General features: G+C 32.0%; 1 protein-coding gene and 1 long non-coding RNA gene across 3 annotated transcripts in view; one reads left to right on the top strand and one right to left on the bottom strand.

The window, feature by feature from the left end:
* Positions 1-25,166, bottom strand: part of LOC134684397 (uncharacterized) — a 425,720-nt gene that overhangs the window by 47,137 nt on the left and 353,417 nt on the right. The gene's annotated exons all lie outside the window — the stretch shown is intronic.
* On the top strand, positions 1,261-15,585 carry LOC134684378 (uncharacterized). Its single transcript, XR_010101234.1, has 3 exons — positions 1,261-1,497; positions 14,602-14,743; positions 15,363-15,585. It is a non-coding gene; the product is annotated as an uncharacterized LOC134684378 (long non-coding RNA).

Below are 25,166 nucleotides of genomic sequence, written 5' to 3' on the forward strand. Positions count from 1 at the left end.
AATTCTATATAGATTGGAACTAGTAGTATAACAGTGGTCAATGTATCGTACATAAATATTTTGAGGCCTACGCATGAGGCATGAGAAATCTGAACAAATATTTATTATATAAGTTAACAGAGTTACACAAGGGAAATGATATGTTATGAGGAGCTACTTGTCCTATTTCTGTGTTTGTTTCGTTGGTACCGTAAATGATTGTAGAGTAAAGATTCCTATGAGCAAAATTTAAAGACGTTTGATGATCAGCTAAATAAAAGGACAATAAGAAGTTCCACTTTCCAAATTGTTTTGGTTCCTGTATTTTTGTTCCACACACAGACACATATAAAAAAAGACGATGTGGTATGATTGCCAATGAGACAACTGTCCACAAGAGACAAACATGACACAGAAATTAACAACTATAGGTCACCGTACGGCGCCCAACAATGAGCAAAGCCCATGCCGCATATGTTTTAAACCGAAGCAAATTATCTATTTTATTTATATTTTGATTAAAAACATTTTGGAATTACAAAACAAAACTATGTCCATGGCAGTTGATTAATTGGTTATTTTTTGCTTTCTATATTATGGCATATAATTCCGACATATTAAAAAAAAGTCGGACATGTGTATGTACCTGTATGGTTTTCAACTTCTTCAAGTTTACTTTTTCTCGCCCTCACAAAAACAAAAGCAAACAAATCTTGATATAATAAAGTACAAGTTTTACAACAAAAAATTACGAAAAAGTGTTACTATATTGAATCAAGTACTAAAATACTGAACATAGGATTAACATCCTTTGTTCGACCTGTCAGTCAAATGCGTTTTGTCAAAATATACTTGTTCACTGTTCGGTCTTTTAAAAACGTTATTTGTGCTGTATTTAGACACCTCTACCAAGAAATTTGTTTTGCATGCACATGTGTAAAACAAAATCCAAAGCAATATCATAGGTTCGAACGTTGTTTAAACTTGTATATACATGTATATCATATCTGTACAGCCTTCAAACCTATGAAGCATAAATAAATAATAGAAAAAATATCGTTAGTGCTATTTGATAAATAATGTAACATAAACGCGACAAACATGTTGCAAACAGAACCTTTTGCTGATTGCACTTCAATTTATTTATTATGACAGAATACGGTATTTTTCAGTTTTAATTCGCTTATAATTTTAAAATACTTCTAGTAAATGTAGGTTCAGTGAGAAATAATATAATAACACATGATATCTAGAATTCAAAACCATGCAGAAATACAATAGGCTGGTCCTCTATCTCTAATATACCGTACCGGGTATCTCAAATATCCTTTAAAGGACAGGGAACAAGTCTTTCAATGTAGGTATTTTGATTGGTTTAATCAAAATGCTTTGGTTAAAAAAGTACTGTCATATGTAGTTTTGCAATTGAACTTCGACAGAGCGACAGTATTTCTTTCATCCAGCAAAAAGAAGATTGGTAATGGAATATCGTCAACGAGAAAACAAAGATAGAATACGGTACTTATATTTTGGTTCTTCAAGTTGTTTTTGTTTTAACAGTTATAATTGATCAAAATAAAAAAATATATTTTAATTTAAGATCATTTTCGTAAGAAATTTAAAACAAATAATAGTTTGACTTCGGGACAGATTTAAGAATAGCATTGTATGAAGTATATAGAGTTCCCATTTTTAGGAAGAAGTCTCACTCTTGACTGAAACCCTTTTTCATCTTTATTTGATGTTATAGAATAGAACGATTAAGTTTTCATCTTTGTTAAATTGAAATTACATCTAAGAGTCGATTTGATTAATGAGACGATTCCTATGACTTTCCGAATATACGATTGTTTGAAAAAGGCTAAAGGCACATACATGTCCTTAGTAAAAAAATCATGTCCTATAGTCCTAAAAGCGCTTTGAAAAAAGTCATAGGGGACTATGTTCCTATACATATATGTATTTTAGCTATCATTTACTTGAATTGATTATACCCTTTTGAGCCGTTTGTGACAGTTCTTATCTATAATAGATCACAATCCCAAAAGCAGATCAGAGAGCCCTATCTATTTTTTGGTAAACGGACAGAAAGTCACAGGACAAAAAATCACCTAACAGTCACAGGACAAAAGTCCAAATAATCTGTTGACAATTGTTTGAATATGTAAGAGAATTATCTTGAAATGATTACTTTTTAATACATATATTCATAATAAAGTTTAGAAAATGTGTCATTATACTTGAAAAATTATTTAATTTATTTAAATTTATTAATGCAAAAGAAAGATTTCTGGGCACCATGAAGCCATTTAAGTGCCAACTGAAGCCACTTTGACATTTTGTTTTTTTTTAAATATCATTTCATCATGTTTGATATGCTTTTGATAAATTTTGTTAATAAGTTGGTTTATTTACTATAGTTCAAGAAAAATACTAAAATATTTTTGTAGAAATAGGCGTTTTTTATTCAAAGAAAATATCAGAAAAAATGAATTGTGACTTTTTGTCCTGTGACTTTCTGCTTTACTTTCTAGTTTTTTGGGTCCTCATTTAAGTTATAAGGGAACTTTTTCTAATTTTCGATTAAGTCTAATATATAATTCATTCTAACGATTTGATTAATTATGTTATGTAACAATCATTTCATTAACTCTTTAACAAAATAAGTTTTGACATGGTTGTTATTTATTACTGTATATTGCAATTGACAAATATCCTCATTAATACTATTATCACATAGGTATTATTATGTAAGATTGTATAATGTCAGGTAAAGTCTGGTAACAAACAAAATTATACGGACACTGTGTAATCGAATTTAACATTTACCTGTAATCTTTCGAAAGAAATTATGTTTAGGTACGATCTTTTTTCCTTTTTATGAGAGATTTGGAGTATGAAAGCGGACACGTTTTTTTCTTCTTCAAATACGTTCTTTGCCACTAAATTTATTTTTAAACCACGGTGGGTATGGTTGTCCTGCGAGAGAACGTACTGTGCTGGTGATTTGGTCCTGACGGGTGCTGGTGGGTCCTGATTCTGTGCTGGTGGGTTTGTTTACATTGTATCAGAACAACAATAAAACGACTGTTTTGTTGCTTAATTTTTCTCTGATGCGTCATAAGTACCATGCAAAGTATATTACAACAATATTATATCGCAAAAGTCGTGCAAATTCGTTAAACGGAATTGTCCTGACGCGGTGCTGGTGATAAGAAAAACGGTCCTGGTTCTGTGCTCCTATGTCCTGGTTCTGTGCCTTTATATTTTAGTTAAAAGTGGCATATATTCAAGATCATTGATGCTGTACTGTTATTTACTAATTAACTGTTGCCTGGTTTCTTGAAATTGACATTGTTGTGAATCCGTGTACTGTTATTATGCAAGAAAAAATACCCCTATTTTTTTAATTTTTTTTTAAAATTAACTCTAATCTTATTTATTGGCCTGTTAATGGAACCCTTCTTGCCCCCCTTTTAAGATAAGAAAATGTGTTTACGATTTTCGGGATTACGATCATTTTGCAAGATCACCAAAATACGTTTTAATTTATACAATACTTATATAAAGTAGATGATGTGGTATGTTTGTTGTCAATGAACAAATTTCCATAAGAAAATAACCATACGTCATCGTAATACCTTCAACAATAACCCATTAAATAAAAATGTAAAAGGTTTTGCATAAAAATGGAGAGCAAAAATATAGAACAAAGGACTTTCTGGTCGTTTGAATCATATGTCTTTATCAGCTTAAAACACATGTGTGTGTGAACAATTTAGTGCTAACTATAAGAATGAAAATAGTATTGCGGGTTTGTTTGTTTGGGTTTTATTTGGGGGATGGGGATAAGCAAGAGCGAGGTTACAGTGAAAGTTTTAAGCTTGGAATAGTTTCCCATAAGATGAAAAAGTTTGTATTTTAAAAGAAAAATGTATCTTATAGCTGTTAAGAATCACTTGCTGTATCTGTAAGATGTTTTCAGCATAACTTTTTTGTCTGAATGGTTGTCAGTTTTTTTTTCTTCAAAAGTTCGATAGAACACTAAAAAAATCACTATTTTATGAAAGGGCAGACTAGAATATGTCAGAGAACGAAGACGAGATAACCTAGAGAACACTAACAAAACTTAGATTTCTCAGCTTTTTCATTTCAAAATTCCAAAATAAATAAATATTTTTGATAAAGAATTACGGGTGAGGAAGTGAACAATGTGTCCTACTTTACTATATTTAAATATTTTTAAGAATAAAAATCAAATGTGCCTTAGTTATAATTGAAAATGAGTAAATGGAAAAAATACCTAACTAAAATACACTTTTATTTTAATTTTGGTAATATCACAGCAGAAGGTCACCAACAGGTCTTCAATGTAGCGAGAAATTCCCGCACTCGGAGGCGTCCTTCAGCTGGCCCATAAACAAATATATACTAGTCCAGTGATAATGAACGCCATACTAATTTCCAAATTGTACACAAGAAACTAAAATTAAAATAATACAAGACTAACAAAGGCCAGAGGCTCCTGACTTGGGACAGGCGCAAAAATGCGGCGGGGTTAAACATGTTTGTGAGATCTCAACCCTCCCCCATACCTCTAACCAATGTAGAAAAGTAAACGCATAACAATACGCACATTAAAATTCAGTTCAAGAAAAGTCCGAGTCTGATGTTAGAAGATGTAACCAAAGAAAATAAACAAAATGACAATAATACATAAATAACAACAGACTACTAGCAGTTAAATGACATGCCAGCTCCAGACTTCAATTAAACTGACTGAAAACATCCTCATTTTTCAGTGGCAGTCCAAAATTCCACGACCATTGGCCTCTTTTATGACAAGACCCACCTATTGTATTTATTGTGAACTTGTTCTTGTCCTGAATATGCTTGAAATATTTGCCACTGGACGTTAAGCAACCAACAATCAATCAATCAATAGCTTCATACTACCAATTGAGTTTAAAACAAGTATATAAGTTTAAAAAAGAAATTCTCAGATTTAACACCTACATTTAACTTTAAAAGGTCATAACAGTTTAAAACAATACAAATCTACACACACACACAAACTAGCTTAATTTCAAATGGTTATCAACCTGAAACGCTATCAGATCATATATAAGCTCACCTTTGTCGAGGGGTCGTGTGAGGTTCATGTATTGTCTTGGCGTCCGCAATTACAAAAAGATCTTTTCTGAAATTACTTGACCAAATGTTACCAAATGATTTTTCAAGAGTGAATCTAGGAAAAACAATATGCATCAACAAACATGACCACTGTCTGTTAAAATGTATTCGAGTTTTTAGTTACAGCCGATTCCATTAAGTATGTAGGCAAACATAATATCTTTGGTTAGCTTGCTTGTTAGCTAAACCGTATCCTCCTTTCGAAGTAGCCTGGTCGTATAGACAGAAAGATGTGTCATTTGTCGGACTAGTGTATACTCTTAAAGAAGGGTAGTTTAAATGACTTTTCTGTTTATCAAGCAATATAACCAAAGATATTCCCTTTGAAATCGGCTTTAATACCAAAAGTTCAAACAATTAGGGCAAAACTTTCCGAGTAAAAAAAATCAAAATGTCTATCTACCTTGCACATTTCATAACATTCAGATCAGATAACGAAACTGGGTGCAGCAACATTTATAAGCAATTTAAGATTTCGACCCTCACAGTGACCATTCACTTTCAATTCATGATCATTAAATTGAACTGTAAAACATTTCTTGGTACCTTCTTAATTCCTTTATAAGTCTTATGTAAACATAATTATGACAATAACTGTTGTGAGCACAAGATTCACTGCACATTTTCAAGTTCTGGTTCATCAAACATTAAAATGTGAACTTAAGTTTTGAGACTTTTTTAAATCGACACGATTGAGATTTTTGTGTATGAGAACATGGTTTATCTATTAGTTGAAAATGCGGCTTTGAACTAGCTTTCAGTACCTGCGAGCATTCGTCGTTCAATAATGTGTGTCTTTGTGTTATTATTTAATGTGATACATTTTTGTGTTGGTACACCACTGTAACCGGCAATGAAGGAGGAAATGAGGAGGCTTGGTTAGGTGGAAGTGGGAAGGGGTATGCGGAGCGCTGACAAACATGTCTATGCGGCATGGGCTTTGATCATTGTTGAAGCATCAATGTAAGGGGCATTTAATATCTTAATCAAACTATTCTTATTTTAGATACTATATATTGTTCTCTGATATTGGACGAAAGATGTTGCCCTTTTATGTAATTATGTTATAATACAAGTTACGATCATTTGAAAACACATATTAAACAGCCAAATGGATGCACAAGAGCTAAAATAGGAGTCATAGATCCTATTGACAACAATTATCTGCCCAATTTTATTGATTTTGTAACTTTTGTTTTAAATATGACCAACCTCTTATCCAAAATCACCAGCACCGTATCAGGACCCACCAGCACAATGACAGGACCCACCAGCACAGTATCAGGACATGGGTAAATTGAGAAAATGCTAAATTTTAATAAATTGCAATGTTTTTTTACTAAATACTTTTGTCGTGTGGATTGCGGTATAGAAAGCGGACTCTATGAGCATTTTTGTTTTATTTTTTCAGTTCGAGATTTTCTGAAAATTAGCATTTTTGTGTTACGCTTACTGAAACAGTTTAGAGGGTCAACTTTTCAATGGTTTATATATGAACCCATAAGAAACAAAATTGAAAAATCTCAACTGTTTTCTTCCATTTTTTATGAGTGAAAACCTCAAAAATCATCATTTTCGTCTTTGTTTACATTTTTTCATTGATCACCAGCACCCGTCAGGACCGAATCACCAGCACAGTACGTTCTCTCGCAGGACAACCATACCCACCGTGTAAACGCCCTTCATAGTAAGGGCCGCATAGAATGCCATTTCTTTAAAGCTTACTAAATGGTATTGGTTTTGTACATCGTTAAAGGCCATACTGTGACATATATATATATATCTCGTCTTTTGGTCGTTCGAATATTAAAGGAAGTATATTTTTTTGCGTTTTGCAAGTTTTAGATATGTAATATATTTATATGCATGCTTCTTTTTCTGTTCAACATCCAATCCAATTAAGGAAGTCTTTCTTTTTTACAAAATAGAGTAACCACTTTATTATAGTAACTGTTATGCCGTCCCATTCGAGGTGTCTGGAAAGTAGTACACTATAGTATAGAGCAATTCTACATATACAAGAAAGCCGGTAAATGTTTAAGTGGTCATGTTCCAGACCATATGAGTATTTGGACCGTACGCGTACGGTCCGGACCGTATACGTATACTCGTACGGTCCGACCATACGCGAACGGTCGGACCGTATGAGTATACGCGTATGGTCCAGTACGAGCAAACAATAGTGTCATTTGATCATATGGGTTTAATCTAAACAAATACATATCACATTCTTTCTTTTTCGTTTTACAAATTAATATTACTTCAATAAGATAAATAAAATGAATTAACGAGTAATTGAAATCCAATATTTGTTTAATTGTATCTGAATCCTATTTTGGTACTCTCGCCCAAGGTGACACTTGCTACCACAAGTATAACGTACTATTATTTTTTATTTACACGTTTGCAGTTCATGCATGTTCCGTTGCATTTGCATTTTTGTAAAGTTGCTAAAATATTTTTAAAAATATCCTCCCACATTATGTTTATTTCCTATATCTTCGATTTCAGTGATCATGATTTAATTAATGTATTACAGATCGCATGCTAAATACACGAGATTAACGGAATTAATTAGCGTAAATTTTTAAGATAGTTAAAATATATTTTTTACTTCAATTACAATTTAGTTAAGTTATGTTGATCTGTTATACATGGTATATGCATTTGTATCTTATGAACTTGACCAACTTCTTATAATTAGCCAGACCGTACGCGTACGGTCCGACCGTATGAGTATTTTGAAAAAGTACGCATACGGTCCAGACCGTACGTGTACGGTCCAAATCCTCATACGGTCTGGAACAGTTATCTTATAACATGAAAATGAGAAAGAATACCGATTAACACGTATAAAAAATATACCGAAAAAACAACAAGGGCGTATCAAGAACCTGGAAGTCAGAAGAGGGGGGGGGGTAATAGTAATATCAGAGACATATAATACAAATTGTATTATATGTCTCTGGTAATATTTTATTCATTATAAGAATTTAATTGATTACGCTATATTACAATAATTTCGTTAACTTTTTTAAATGGTCTTGTTTCTTTGAAATTGGTCTACTTAATATTTTAAATCACAGATGTCAGATCATCATTTCTATAGTTCTCTATCGTTATTTTTTCTAACATTTCACTTTATTCTTTTGTCAATTAATCTTTATTATAATTGTCCTAAGCATGTATGACACGACGTTAAGTAACCAACAATCACCTCTTTAATTTTTACAATATGCAATTGCGGTTTATTAATGATTATATATAAAAAAAAAAAATGACAAACAAATTCTTTTTTTTTTGTGGAAAGAGGGTTGGGGCAGTATTTTTGTATAAAAGTTGTTGGTTTCCTTTGAAAATAGGATTGAAAAGAAAACACGACATTCAGTTAGAAAATCTTATTTTGAAAATAGAAATTAAAAATTTTAAAAAGATCATACTTTTCATATCAACAAGTACATGATTATGCGCATGTGTGAAATAAAATGTCGACTATTTTTTCGCTCTTCAAAATTTGAATTTCAAAATGGATTATGATGTGTTTATGTGTGGTTTTGACAAAACTTTTAAGTTTATTCTGTTGGAAATTTAATAGACAGTCTTTATGAATCCAAAGAAAAGTGATAAACCAAAAAGGAAAAGGCAGAAATCAAATGGACAGAACACAAGTGGTGAGAAACCAAATAAACGGAAATCGAACAGTACTCACACTGATAGTAATAGTGTAACCAAAAGTGTAAACAAAAACAAAAGTAAGAGTCTTAAATCTACTGACAATCAAATTAAATCTGTCTCAAATATGTCAATACCAAGTACTCCTGTTTGCGAATCTCCAATGGTTGAACAAAATAGACAATATCAGCAATTCACTAACATACAGAATCCAAACTTCTTACAAGCCTCACCAACATCATCAACCCTAGGCTTTTTTCCTGGTACCCCTCACAATACTTACATGCAGCCAATGATGCACTCGACTATGAATCCAACTTTTGTAGATAACGGAGGGAAACTTGATATGCTAACCCAAAAAGTAGACATGATATGTGAGAAAATATCAAATATTGACAAATTAACCGAAAAACTAAATAAATTTGATAAAACGGTAAACAGTATGGTCAAAAGTGTCGAGAGTATCAATAAGCGAGTCGACGAGGTTGAAAAAGGTTTGAACTTTATTAATTCAGAATTTGAAAATAACAAAAAGGATGTCCGAGAAGTAAAAAAAAACCTGACTGCGATACGCTCTGAAAACGAAGAAGCAATCGAAACTATTGCTAAACTTCAAAAAGATTTCGACGACCTCAACGAAAAACAACTAGATCTACAAACTAGGGCGATGCGGGAAAATTTAGTCTTTACAGGTATCCCAATGCACGACAAAAATGAACTGTCAGATGACACTGAAAAAATCATTCAAAATTTTATGACAACTGAATTGAAAATGTCAACCTTACCAGAGTTTCATAGGGCTCATCGTTTTGGAAAGGAGTACACCGAAAAACATCCTGACGGGTCAATTAAGTTTATTACTAAACCTATAGTGTGTAGATTTGTGAATTACAAACAGAGAGAACTAGTACGAAAAGCCGCTCGTGAACTTAAAGATACGAAATACGGCATAAACGAACAGTTCCCAAAGGAAATAAACGAGCGCAGGAAGGCTCTGTGGCCCCACTTTCAAGAAGCACGCCGACAAAAGAAAAAGGCTTTCTTTAAGAGAGACCGACTATTCATTGACGGGAATGAGTTTTTACCGAAAAACAACACACACGTTATGGATACAGACGAAAGACAGACGCGTTCACGCCATCCACCAAAAGACCAAGGTGCTCGACCCAAAGAATTCACCCAGCCGAAAAATCCACAACCCCGTAGAGGACCCCGAAAAGGACAGAACTAGGAATACCGTGGAGGATTAAACAGTACCGTTAGAAATGACCAGTGTAAACAAACTAGTGACCTTCACTCTTGTTCATTACCTGTAAATAAAGATATTGATGTTCACAATAAAACTTTTGAAATCCTTTCATTAAATGTATGTGGTATTAAAACGAAACTTTTGTATCCGGAATTTAAGTCATTATTAGATAACCATGACATTGTATGTTTAACAGAAACGAAACTAGATGATGTAGACGAAATAGATTGTGATAATTTTATTTTTCATTATAAAAACAGAAAGAAGCTAGCAAATCACAAATCTGGTGGTATTGCTTTGGGTTTTAAAAAATATTTAGACAAGTATATTAGATATATTCAGTCAGACTGCCAATTTGTACTTTGGTTTAGTATAGACAAAAAAGTTTTAGATTTACCAAATGATGCTATTTTTGGAATTATATATATCCCACCGATAAATACTTCATATACATCAGAAGATGCATTTACTGAAATTGAATTTGAATTACAAAATTTTTGTAGTAAAACAAACTACATTACTATGCTTGGCGATTTTAATAGTCGCACGGGAAATTTGTCTGATTTTTATAACATTGATAAAGATAGTTCTTTTGAAAATAATTTCACAGATTATAATGAATTAAGTGATGTTGATGTTTTAGATGAACTTGTTATACCAAGGCTGAGAAATAGTATAGATACTGTAGTAAATGGGTATGGAAGAAAATTTATTGATTTTTGTAAAAATAACAGAATGTTTATTCTTAACGGTAGACTGGAAGAAAACAAAACAGGTAGTCCAACTAGTAGAAATTCTAGCGTTATTGACTATGCGTTGAGTTCTACTCATTTTCTATACAACATTTGTAAACTTGAAGTGTTAAATTTTTGTAAACTATTTTCAGATGTACACTCTCCTTTGTCTCTTCAATTGTATACAAATAATGAAATAAAAGACAAATTGTTAACAGAAACATTTTGTTGTGGTGACGAAAGAGTAAATAAATGGAAAAATGAAAAATGTAATGAGTATAAGAACAATATAGATAGAAATAAAGTTGATGATATATGTAATAGATTGTCTGCATATGTAAATGATGTAAATAATGTTACTAAATATGATATGAATAACATTGTTACTGATATTTGTGATACTTTAACCGAATCTGCCAAGGCAACATTCGGAACTTCGACATTTAATAAAACTATGTTTAAGTGCTCAAAGAACCAGTTTAGTAAAGACTGGTACAATAAAGATTGTAAAAAAGCGCAACGAGAATTTAGAAAATCTAAGAGGTTATACAAACATTATGGGTCGAATATTTTTAAAGAACGACTTAGACAAAGTGAATTATATTATAAAAAAGTTATGGATGTAAATATTAAGAATCATAATACAGAAATGAGTAAAAAGATGAAGGAAATAAAAACAAAAAATCCAAAAGAATTTTGGAAATTGTTTAATAGAGGTAGAAAAAGAGAGAAAAGCAATATTTCACTGCAAAACTTATTTGATTTTTTCAAGGACTTAAACAAAAATAAGTTCGAAAATGAGTTTTTGATAGAAAACGATGTAAATTCTGATACAGTAAATGACAATTTGAATTGTCAAATAACCCGGGATGAAATTTTGAAAGCTGTAAAAAAAACTAAAAATAATAAATCTCCGGGTGAAGACCAAGTTATTAATGAATATATTGCTTCTTCTCTTGATTGTATGGTTGATATTTATGTACATTTATTTAATATTGTATTTGATACAGGAATCCTGCCTGAGGCTTGGCTTATTGGAAATGTAATACCTATTTTCAAAAACAAGGGGAGTAAATTAGACGCAAAAAATTATAGGCCGATTACACTTTTGTCATGTCTAGGGAAAGTTTTCACGTCAATTCTTAACGACAGACTTGGGGATTTTGTTGAAAATTATAACATCTTAAATGAAAACCAAGCAGGTTTCCGGCAAGGTTATTCCACAACGGATCATGTTTTTTCATTATATACTTTATTTGAATTATTACGGGTGAAAAAGAAGAAATTATTTTGTGTATTTGTCGACTTCGAAAAAGCTTTTGATTTTATTCATCGAAACTCATTATTTTTCAAACTGATACTAAACCATGTGAACGGAAAATTTCTAAGAATTATTAAAAATATGTATGATGATGTCAAATCTAGAATTGTTCATAATTCAGAAGTTTCTGATGTCTTTGCCTGTGAAACAGGAGTTAGACAAGGGGAAAACCTTTCCCCTTTACTTTTCTCCTTGTATCTAAATGATTTACAAGAATTTTTAGAAAATTCTAATATTGAAGGAATTCAGTCTGTAACAAAAGACATTGAAAATGAACTTTTTGTATATTTTAAATTTTTTCTGTTATTGTATGCTGATGATACAATACTACTTGCTGAATCTAACCATGATTTACAATGTATGTTGGACAAATTTTCAGAATATTGTAAACAATGGAAACTGAAAATAAATATAAATAAAACGAAAATTATGATATTTTCAAAAGGTAGAATACCTAGAAATTTGTTATTTAATATAGATGGAAATGAAATTGAGATAGTCAGTAGCTATAAATATCTTGGTATTATTTTTTCTAGAAGTGGCTCATTTCTTTCCACCAGAAAATATCTACGTGACCAGGCGATTAAAGCAATGTATGCTGTAATAAAAAAATCCAGATTAAATAACTTGTCGATCGAGTGCCAACTCGATATGTTTGATAAGGCTATTGTTCCTATACTAACGTATGGGTGTGAGATATGGGGATTTGAAAATTTAGATATTCTTGAGAGAGTTCATTTGCGTTTTTGCAAACATATATTGAGGTTAAAAAATTCAACCCCCAATTTTATGGTCTATGGGGAATTGGGAAGATACCCGATTTCAGTTACCGTCAAGTCACGTATGATTAGTTTCTGGTGTCGTTTACAAGAAGGGAAAGAGAGCAAACTATCATGTTTATTATATAAGCTGTTATATGTAAATCTCAATAACTATGGTTATGATAGTAAATGGATATTATATATAAAGAAAATTTTTGATGACTGTGGAATGTCAAATATATGGCAAAGTCAGAACTTATTTGAGAAACGTTGGGTTGTATTGAGTGTTCAGCAAAGATTAAGAGATCAGTTCATTCAAGAATGGTCAACAGAAATGAACAATTCGCCCAAGGGGCTGTGTTATAGATTGTACAAAAATGTTTTTAAATTTGAACACTATTTATCAGTACTACCATTTAATTTATTAATAACCTTATGTAAATTTAGATGTGGGAATAACCGTTTGCCCATTGAGACGGGAAGGTGGCGCAACATACCAAGATCTGAAAGATTGTGTCACCTTTGCGCCTCAGCTGACATTGGTGATGAATACCATTATATCATGTCATGTAATTATTTCAAAGATGAAAGATGCAAATACTTACCACATTATTGTAATAATAATATAAATGTTATCAAATTCAAACAAGTATGTTCAACCCAAAATATTGTGGAACTTGAGAAACTTTGTAGATTTATTAAATCTATTTCTGTCAAAGTCTATCCTCCTGGTTAATACAACTATGTGTTTATTTGTTATTTGTGTAAATATCATATTAATTTGTATTTCACACATGCTATATCTTATATATGTAATATATATTATTGTAATATCTTCTCTGTAACTATGTATTTGGTTTATGAGAATAAAGATCATTCATATACATTTGTTGTTTTTAACATCAAATCTTTTAAAAAGAGGTGTCAATATTTACACACCAAACAATAAGTTGTTATAAATCACGCATGTTGAAGCTGGGATTAATTAACGGATAAAGCTAAGATGTCAAATCAAGCTGAGATTTATTTCCGGTTTAGATTTATAATCTTTTATTCGTCAGCAATACAGCTTATAGAATTATAAATATTACAAATATTCAATTACATCAGTGAAATATATTAACATTTAAACAATTAGTCAAAAATTCATATAAGTAAGTATACCCATAACAGTACAGCAGAGTATTTTAAACATAACACATTAAGCATTCCTAATGCCAGAAAAATTCCCTAAATTGTTAAGTTCCTTAACATTATGAAAGATAGTAGTTGCATGAGTTCAAAATTTGAAGGTTTTCTCAAATAATATGGTTTGATAAATTTCTTTTGAAGTTCATTATTCTTTTCACATACAAAAATAAAATGATATTCATCTTCAATTACTTGTTTATCAAACATATTACAAAATCTCAGATGTCTCTCAATATTTTAAAATCGATCAGTATTATATTCAAACAGCGAGCAGATATGCGATGTTTACAAATAAATGGTTTATAAATATATTTAACAGCATGATCTTAATAACAAAATGTAACAGGCACGTGTCAGACGGTTCATCGATTTTCGGCATATCAAAGAAAAACGGACACGTGTCTAAATAATGTTGAATATCTTGTTTATTTATGATTATTTTCCGATACAATTTGAAATTTATGCATTTAATATCATATGTAAAAATAATACATATTACAGCACTCCTTCTAGTCCTTCAAGAGTGGCATTGTATAGTCCTTAGTGCACTCAGGAATCCTTCACCAAAGATTTAACAGCTGAATGTCCTGAATAGGAGCACGTTTCCTATGACATTAATATGCAGAGAAGCATTTTGTGAAAGGTAATTATTTACAAAAATATATTTTGATTTATCATGAAATAGAAAAATATACATATGCTACAAAAACGTTATATGGTTATGTCATACTACTGATGTTACGCGACATTTCTCCTCGAACCATCGTCCCAGTCAGCAAAAACACAAAATAGCAAACACGCACTTGACCAAAAATAATTTGATAACAGCGACCTATGATAGATACTTGTTACAGTTTAAGAATACCGAAATATATTTTTTTATCTTGATGCCAATACAATCTTCAATTCATTGTCGGGTTAACAAGAACGAATTCAGACCTTTGTTTCATATTGATTAAAAAAAGTATCTAGACTAAATATTGACTGATTTCCATATATCTGTTTCAACTGAACCTAATACTGGTACAATAGAAAATGAGTTCCAAAACCGAAAGTCATTGAAATTTTCTGACGATCTTCCGTATCTTCCAAGAAAAATGGTAGGTAAAATACTTATGTCACATATTAAAGTGCATGTCGTAATGCTAAACCTTCACATCACATTTTATTTGTTTGTTCAAAATAGGTGTTTGAGAAAAGGGAATTGCATGCATTGATTCATTCTTATTTATTGAGTGTACATTTTTATATTTCTAATTCAGCAGTGACAAAACCCTTTAAAGGTATCTAAAGGCGACTTGGCCAAAAATCCTGGCAGAATCCAGCCTACGGATCTGAAATGGAGTACTGGGTACGGCTCAACAGACCCTCATGCACATGATCCAAAGTTGTAGTGAGGACGGAACCTTTTTGGGAAAGCATGGCCTATATTTCATTTAATTTCATCCGTTTGTCTTTTGATTAAATCATGTTAATGATACGTAATCACTGCATGAAATGATACGTTTAAAAAATTTATTCATATATTAAATTTCTAGTTTTGAATTTAATGTCTGATTTATGAAGAATTATTTTAGTAGTTTATTAAAGTTTCATAATTTTGTTAAATTTCTTATTTTCTTAAGTTTAATTTCGATTTACGGGTTATTAAATTTGTTATTTATTTGAAAAATAATACCAGTTTAAATTTGTTATTTAAGAGATTTAAATCTAGTTTATCGCCGTTAAATTTGTCGTTTAAACATACGTTTATTTTTTAACAAACTACTAATATAAAACAATTTTACTAAAATTTAATTTGGATTAAATAACAAGTTTAAACTAATTAACTTTCCTTCGGTAAATTTGAAATTTAATGCCAGTTTTCGTAACGTGTTTATGTATGTTGTTTTATATCAATGATTATTTCTTCGTCAACAAATTAAGGCTTCAATACTGTCAGATGAATACATGTGTACAAATTAGAAAGAAAAAAAGACAACTTTACGATCGGGCTTATTATAATTGTCCAAAAAGAAAAACAAGAAAAACTTTCGTTGCAACAATATTAACAACTTGTAATACGTAAATAATTATTCAAATCTTGAAAATCTCCAAATCTTTAGAGATTGTCAATAAAGTATATGACTGTCTTCGTCAGATTTCCATGGACATTCTGGTTATCTTTTTATCTTTCTCAATAACAGAAAATACAAAACACAACAAAAAACAAGAGCTCTATAAATAATGGCTAAATTTCATCGTTTGTTTTTATCGTTTCATTAAGTAATGAATAGTTTAAACAACATGTATGTATCGCAGTACATAAACACAAATAGAAGATATTTTTAGAAACAAGAAGTCTTTATTATCCCCCTTATTATAGACTAAATATATTTTGCATTTTGACATTCTTCTTCCACTTGATAATATTTATTATAATCATATATATACGAAATGAACTTCTATACAGTGCACTTTGTCAGATATTTCTTAAAGGAAAGATCGTATTACTTTTTTTAAATAATATTTATATGGGATGTAACTCTTTTTGTCAACAATGATATCTGAGGAAAATATTTATTTTTAAAATAAGTTATCTCCCATTACATTTGAAAAGCGTAAATATAAGATAACATTTTATAAAAAAAAATCCTTTTCTTCTTTTTTTTATATTCAACACTGTTTTACGGATGGATGGAAAATCCTTAAAAAAAGTGCCGCATACTAGTATAAAAGGGCCCAATAATAAAAAGTAAGAGTTGTTTTAGCGCAAATTTCAAAATATTCACGAAGTAAACAGGATTTTTTCTTTTTTCCAACTTCAAGTTGTCGTAGTTTGCTACTGACTCTTTTGCAAATAATGTTACCCGTTTGTACAACATAATTCGCTTTTCCGTAAAAGGAAGTTACGCGGGCGCATTTTATCTGTGCGCATTTTGTGATTACATTGGCGCGAATTAGTTTTTCAGAAACACTGTGACAGGTAAATTAAGATAATTCATATTAAAAATGACTGTAGTAATATTGAACTTGAACATGTTCAATATTTGAATTATATACTTTTTTTCCTAATTCTGTATTTTATTTGTTTATTTAAAGAAAAGGAAAAGACTTAAAAGCAGACCGCAATAAGGACCTCAAATTGGATGTATTATTCATTTTATCTATTTGTTTTTATCGTAAACACAATCTTACGTTTTGGGCAGGTTACATGTGCCTTCCTCTTTCCTTTATTTCCTATCAGTTAAAAAACGATGAACATTTAAAAAAATGTGCATTATGACGACCTGATTTGAAAAAAAAACCAAAGAAACAATTGCAATAAATTCAGGATCTTCTTTTGGAATCATACAGTGAAGATCACTTCTAATCTCCCGATGGAACTGTAAAAATAATCTGTCCTAGGACAGTTCTAGATAGAACTGACCAAATCAGTTCTAGGTAGAATTGTCTGGATCAGTCTTAGGATTGATTGATTGGTTGTTGGTTGCTTAACGTCCAGTGGCAAATATTTCATGCATATTCAGGACGATCAGTCTCAGGATAGAACTGTCTAAAACAGTTCTGATCGTACGACTGTTAGCAGACCTGACCAAATCAGTTCTAACCGTGGAAATGTCGGCAGAAGTGACTAAATCAGTTCTTACTGTAGAACTATAAACAGAACTGTTTTAAAGTTTTCTAGCCGTAGAACTGTACAAACCTGTCAGGATAGTATAGATCAGTTATAACTGCTCTCACTGCAGTTATGGGCATATATATATAATTCGTCTAAACATCAGCCCAACAATGTTAGATCTGTTAATTTGCTTTCGCAAATTTTGTTCTTCAGTTCCTCGCCGGGATTCGAACTCATGCTATTGAAATATCGTGATCGCTGACCGGGTGTTACTTTTCTTCGTCAGTTTTAATCTAGCGTCGTAATACAGCACATGATATACAAGGTATGAAGATGGAATTGTTACAGATCAGTTGAGATATCATATACAAGTCTAAATTTAAAAGAAACGTTCAAACCTATATATATATATATATATTCATATATAAACCAGTCTAAATTAAATATATTGTTCTTTAGACTTATTTATATTTAAGACAAAGAGTTCTTAAAATTGTTCTATGGACAGAACTGACTAAATCAAATCTAGCCAAATCAGTTCTAATCGTAGAACTGTTCTAGTCGTAGAACTATTTAAAACTGTTCTAGGATAGAACTGTCAAGAGCAGTTCTAGGTAGAACTATCTAAATCAGTGATTATATGTTCGAATTGTTCTAGCTAGATATAGAACTGTCTAAAAGGTGTCAGGATGACAGTTCTAAATAATATCCTAGAACAGTTCTCCTGATAGCTTCTGACAGTTTTGGTGAAAGGTTTGAAGTTAACTCCACTGCAGATGTCTACTGAAGCTAATAATTAATGGCCCGATTCCTTATCTTATATGAAATTCATAGGTAAAACGTTTAAAAAAGAAAGAGCCATTTTTGCCCCTCCTCCTCTCCCCCCTCCAAAAAAATCCTTAAGAATAGAAAAACAAATCTGAATAAAATGTATACTCCGTATACTAGTATATGCGCAATGCAAGGCAGTGTTGTCATAGAAGTTAACTTAGAAATACAGCGGGGAGGACGTTATAACCGAGGAAGTCACGAATCGATCTACTCTAACATAGTAAGGTTGATTATGAAGGCACTTATATATATATCGACCTTATAGATCTACCAATATATTTCCAATGACGTCACATAATCTGTATATATCTGTGTGCACCTTATCTACTATTGTACCTATCTGATCACGTGACAAACAATCCACTTATATCCCAGTTGTAGGTTCGAGAATGCATTCTAGTAAAGTAACTTTATAAATTTAGGTTAAAGTTAAAGATATCAATATACTAATAAATTCAGCAATTTTAAGGAAACCATTAATAAAACCCACCTTTTTTCTCCTAACTCCTAATTAAACGGTTTAAGCAATAACCAACAGAGTCAATCCAATGTGGTATGCATATTTGTAACTACTTTTTCATAAAATTATAGTCAATACACTCAGTATACACAAGTTATTGTCCGGATACCAGAAAAAAACGTGTTTCCACTCTCTCTTTTTTGCCCTAATTCCAACATGGAACCTTTATCACAAAAGTCAATCACAACCTTTCTTGTTTGGTATGGAAACCGAAGTTGTGGTACAAATTCAGAGAGGTTCATTCACTTATATTTTCGAACTAGTCCTAGACATTGCTCATATCAATCTTTGATTTATGCTTCATAAATATCTGTAATTTTTTTGTACATGCGTATAAAAGAGCGCTTACAATGCAACATTCCCATAAAACTATTATTTCTGAAGCCTAACAAATTTTAAAAACTAGATGTGTCAAAAGCGACACAATTGGCCCCGTCTCAAAAAAGTTGAAAAATCAGCAATTTCAATGTGGCGTTATGGACACATGTGGACATGTTCTGGACCATATGAGTCTTTGGACCATACGCGTATGGTCATGACCATATGCGTATACTCATATGGTCCGACCATACGCGTATGGTCCGACCGTACGCGTATGGTCGGACCATATGAGTATAATACTCGTTTGGTTATTAACGGGCTGGACCATAGGAGTATTTGGACCATACAGGTATTTTTTTTGTAAATCACACAATAAAAGTTTCAATAATACAAAAACTTTTTCTAAAAAACAATGTATTATTTTTTATAATTCAAATACTACGTAAAAAAGAATATTTATGCCATAGTAAGTTTTCATCGCTAATTACATTCTTGCATGTAGGCTTGGGGTGACATTTACATATTAAAAAATTGTGTAACTACATAAAATCTGCGTGGTCAATCAGATCACATATTGTTACTTAATGTCATTTGCTTTCTTGTAATGATTTATATGTATTGTTCTCTGCTGTTTATCATTTGTCATGTTGTAAATATGTTTTTCGTTGCTATAGCATATATATGCTTCTTCCAATAAAGTATTCATTCATACTTCCACATTGATAATAATTCTTTATTCCGTAAGCAATTACACAGCTCATAGGATTAAATACATACACAAATTAAACTGTCAATTGTTCTTGAACAATTGAGAGGTCTTTCCTTTTTTAATGTAAAATACATGTCCCAATAGACGTAGAATGTATTGAAAAGCTTTAAAACACACTGAAAATCCTTTAAATAAGGTTAAAAACACTAAATTCGCTATTTTGGATATGACCTTGACCTTTGACCTTTTGACCTTTGTCAAGGTCATTAATCCCCAATGTCATTGCCGAAGAGCCCATGGGTCTAGGACCTTTGGTTATATAGTAAAAGCTGATTTTGTCTTTCCAAAAACCTAAAACAGGTATAATGCCCCTTAAAAAAAGGTCAAATCTCTTCGGTCAAAATGTAACAAAGTTGCGCCGTAATGACCCAAACATTTTCCACTATTCAAAACTTCTGTAAGTATTATGGTTTCTGAGATTATCCCATAACATGGTGATAGGTCAAAGGTCAAGGTCAACATACAAATTTGACCTTGAGGTATTTTTCAAAGTTACATGAATTGATGATGAATGGTGAAGATCCTAGGTGTCTACGACTTACGGTTTCTGAGTTTTGGTGGTCAACCGACACCGGTTAATTTTCATAGGGGCATAACCCTACCAATGAGTCGTTGAATCTTTTCGATCCAAATGTAACGAAGAACCGGGGTCTGGTCCTGAACAAATTTCACCCTTTGTTTTTTCTCTACCTTTTACGGTTACGGTGTTGGAACGATAACAAGGTTTTTTGGTTTCGGAGGGATAACTCCGAACCGACAAAATTTTTCGACTAACAGGGTGAGTTCCAGATAGATATTCATGACACCAATACAAAGTGTGAACATGAAAGCGACACGTCTTACGGTTAAGGCTGCTAATTTCGTCAAAGTTTGGCGGAACAAAAAGAATAATAATTAAACTGTCAATTGTTCTTGAACAATTGAGAGGTCTTTCCTTTTGAAATGTAAAATACATGTTCCAATAGACGTAGAATGTATTGAAAAGCTTTAAAACACACTAAAAACCCTTTCAATAAGGTCAAAAACACATAATCCGCTATTTGGGACATGACCTTGACCTTTGACCTGTTGACCTTTATCAAGGTCAATAGTCCCCAATGTCCTGAACATTTTGCACTATTTACTATTTCTGTAAGTATAATAGTTTTTGAGATATCCAATAAAAAGTGAAAGGTCAAAGGTCAAGGTCAACCTTAAAAAAGCTTTAAAACACACTAAAAATCTTTTAAATAAGGTTTAAAACACTAAATTCGCTATCTGGGACATGACCTTGACCTTTGACCTTTTGACCTTTGTCAAGGTCATTAGTCCCAAATGTCATTGCTGAAGACCCCATGGGTCTAGGACCTTTGGTTATATAGTTAAACCTGATTTTGTCTTACCAGAAACCTAAAAAAGGGGTTATGCCCCTTAAAAAAAGGTCAAATCTCTTCGGTAAAAATGTAACAAAGTTGCGCCGTAATGACCCAAACATTTTCCACTATTTAAAACTTCTGTAAGTATAATAGTTTCTGAGATTGTTCCATAACAAGGTGTTAGGTCAATGGTCAAGGTCAACATACACATTTGACCTTGAGGTATTTTTCAAAGATACATGAATTGATGATGAATGGTGAAGATCCTAGGTGTCTACGACTTACGGTTTCTGAGTTTTGGTGGTCAACCGACACCGGTTAATTTTCATAGGGGCATAACCCTACTAATGAGTCGTTGAATCTTTTCGATCCAAATGTAACGAAGAACCGGTGTCTGGTCCTGAACAAATTTCACCCTTTGTTTTTTTTCTACCTATTACGGTTACGGTGTTGGAACGATAACAAGGTTTTTGGGTTTCGGAGGGATAACTCCGAACCGACAAAATATTTCGACTAACAGGGTGAGTTCCAGAGAGGTATTCATGACACCAATACAAAGTGTGAACATGAGAGCGACACGTCTTACGGTTACGGAGGCTAACTTCGTCAAAGTTTGGCGGAAGAATAATAATAATAATAATAATAATAATTAAACTGTCAATTGTTCTTGAACAATTGAGAGGTCTTTCCTTTTGTAATGTAAAATACATGTTCCAACAGACGTAGAATGTATTGAAAAGGTCAAGGTCAACCTTAAAAAGCTCGAAAACACACTAAAAATCCTTTATATAAGGTTAAAAACACTAAATTCGCTATCTTGGACATGACCTTGACCTTTGACCTTTTGACCTTTGTCAAGGTCATTACTCCCCAACGCCATTTCTGAAGACCCCAAGGGTCTAGGACCTTTGGTTAAATAGTAAAAGCTGATTTTGTGTTTTCAGAAACCTAAAACAGGGGTTATGCCCCTTATAGAAAGGTCAAATCTCTTTGGTCAAAATGTAACAAAGTTGCGCCATAATGATCCAAACATTTTCCACTATTTAAAACTTCTGTTAGTATAATGGTTCTTGAGATTATCCCATAACAAGGTGTTAGGTCAAAGGTCAAGGTCAACATACAAATTTGACCTTGAGTTTTTTTTCAAAGATACATAAATTGATGATGATTGGTGAAGATCCTAGGTGTCTACGACTTACGGTTTCTGAGTTTTGGTGGTCCACCGACACCGGTTAATTTTCATAGGGGCATAACCCTACCAATGAGTCGTTGAATCTTTTCGAATCAAATGTAACGAAGAACCAGGGTCTGGTCCTGAACAAATTTCACCCTTCATTTTTTTTCTATCTATTACGGTTACGGTGTTGGAACGATAACAAGGTTTTTTGGTTTCGGAGGGATTATTCCGAACCGACAAAATATTTCGACTAACAGGGTGAGTTCCAGATAGGTATTCATGACACCGATACAAAGTGAGAACATGAAAGCGACACGTCTTACGGTTTAGGCTGCTAACTTCGTCAAAGTTTGGCGGAAAAAGAATAATAAACAGAAGAAATACAGTAAGGTCTTTCCCTTTTGTAAAAGGAAAGACCTTAATAATTAAAAACCAATTGTTCAGAGAACAATTGAAGGTCTTTCCACTGAAAACAATGTATTTTAATATGAAAGTTGTAAAATTAAGTTTAAAATGTCATTTCAATCGTCAACTGATAGATTATTGTACGCTGATTCCAGAAATATATGGTTTCTATACATTTTTTTTTAAATAAGGGAGATAATTTGTTACTTCCGGTTTGAAAATGTTACTTCCGATAATATTTGAATATTTAATTGACAGTGATTCCAAAAAGATCTGGTTCTATATACTTTTTTATTAATAAAGTACAAAAAATAGCTACTTCCGGTTTATACAAGGTCACTTCCGGTTATTTTTTTCAAGGTTAAATGGTTTGATACCTTTCGCCAAAAATCTCATGGCTATATCATGTATACATATGAGCTGAAAGCAAAGGTCAAAAACTAGAACGTCAAATTAATCTATGACCTTGAGATCAATTTCAAGGTCATAAACCAAGGACCTAAAATCAAAAGACCAAAGGTCTTAATTATATTTGGTTAATCAGTTATATCACCATACGCGTATTTTTAATTACAAGAGGGGAGAAAACTCACTTTTACGTTCAACGTACCCTTGCAATCAAAATTTACGTGTTAGGACATGTCGCAACTAACAATTTAGAAAAAATAATTTGTCGATATCTTATACGGTTTCTGTAAATTAGTGGAAATAAGCCAAATTCAGAAATTAAAATATGACCTTGACCTATGACCTTGACCTATTTTTTTTTTTTTTTGGACCAAGGACCTCAAATCAAAAGATCCTTGGTCTCTAGCACTTATGGTTCACAAGATAGAAATGCATATCACTTATATCAAATGCATAAGGGGAAATAACTCTCATATGGAGCGTTCATATCACTTCGGTCAAAATAGGACAAATCATGCGAAGGATATAACGAGCAATTTTGTAAAATAAATTTGTCATAATATTTTACGGTTGCGAAGGAGTTGCGATAACAAGGAAAACAGTATTTGGGGAGATAACTCCTACAAAGAAAAGTATACATTTACGCAGGGTAAATTTGAAAAGCGCATAAACTGTTCGATATCATATACCAAATATCTAAGCGACATATTGCGAAACAAATGTTTATCGCAAGAACAAAATAAGGCGGAAGAAAAAAAAAAATAAAAAAATAAAAACCAATTGTTCAAAGAACAATTGATGGTCTATCCGCCAATAAGTATCTATTTTGATATGAAAATATTAAAATTGAGTTGAAAATGTCAGTTCCTATGGCTTAATGATGAATAAATATGAATTTCAAGCAAAGGTCAAAATCTAGAACGTCCAATTAACCTATGACCTTGACCTCAATTTTAAGGTCATAAACCAAGGATTCCATATCAAAAGACCCTAGGTCTGTATTATGTATGGTTCATGAGTAATATCCCTTTACGCATAATTCTAAATAAAAAAGGGGCAAAAACTCCCATTTATTGTCTACGCATCCTTCCAATCAAAATTTTTACGTTACGACATGTCGCAACTAACAATTTAGTAAAAATAATTTGTCGAAATCTTATAAAGTTAATGAAAAAGAGTGAAAATAAGCCAAAATCAAAATTTTGAATTTGACCTTGACCTTTGACCTAGACCTTATTTTCATTTTTTGGGACCAAGGACCTCAAATCAAAAGATCCTAGGTCTCTAGCACTAATGGTTTACAAGATAGAAATGCATATCACTTATAACAAATGCATAAGGGGAAATAACTCTCATATGGAGCGTTCATATCGCTTCGGTCAAAATAGGACAAATCATGCGAAGGATATAACGAGCAATTTTGTAAAATAAATTTGTCATAATATTTTACGGTTGCGAAGGAGTTGCGATAACAAGGAAAACAGTGTTTGGGGAGATAACTCCTACAAAGAAAAGTATTCGTTTACGCAGGGTAAATTTCAAAAGCGCATAAACTGTTCAATATCATATACCAAATATCTAAGCGACATATTGGGAAACAAATGTTTATCGCAAGAACAAAATTAGGCGGAAGAAAAAAAAAAATAATCAGAAGAAAAACAATAGGTCTTTCCACAGAA

Source organism: Mytilus trossulus, chromosome 1 (assembly GCF_036588685.1).
Source record: "Mytilus trossulus isolate FHL-02 chromosome 1, PNRI_Mtr1.1.1.hap1, whole genome shotgun sequence".
Taxonomy (NCBI): Eukaryota; Metazoa; Mollusca; class Bivalvia; order Mytilida; family Mytilidae; genus Mytilus; species Mytilus trossulus.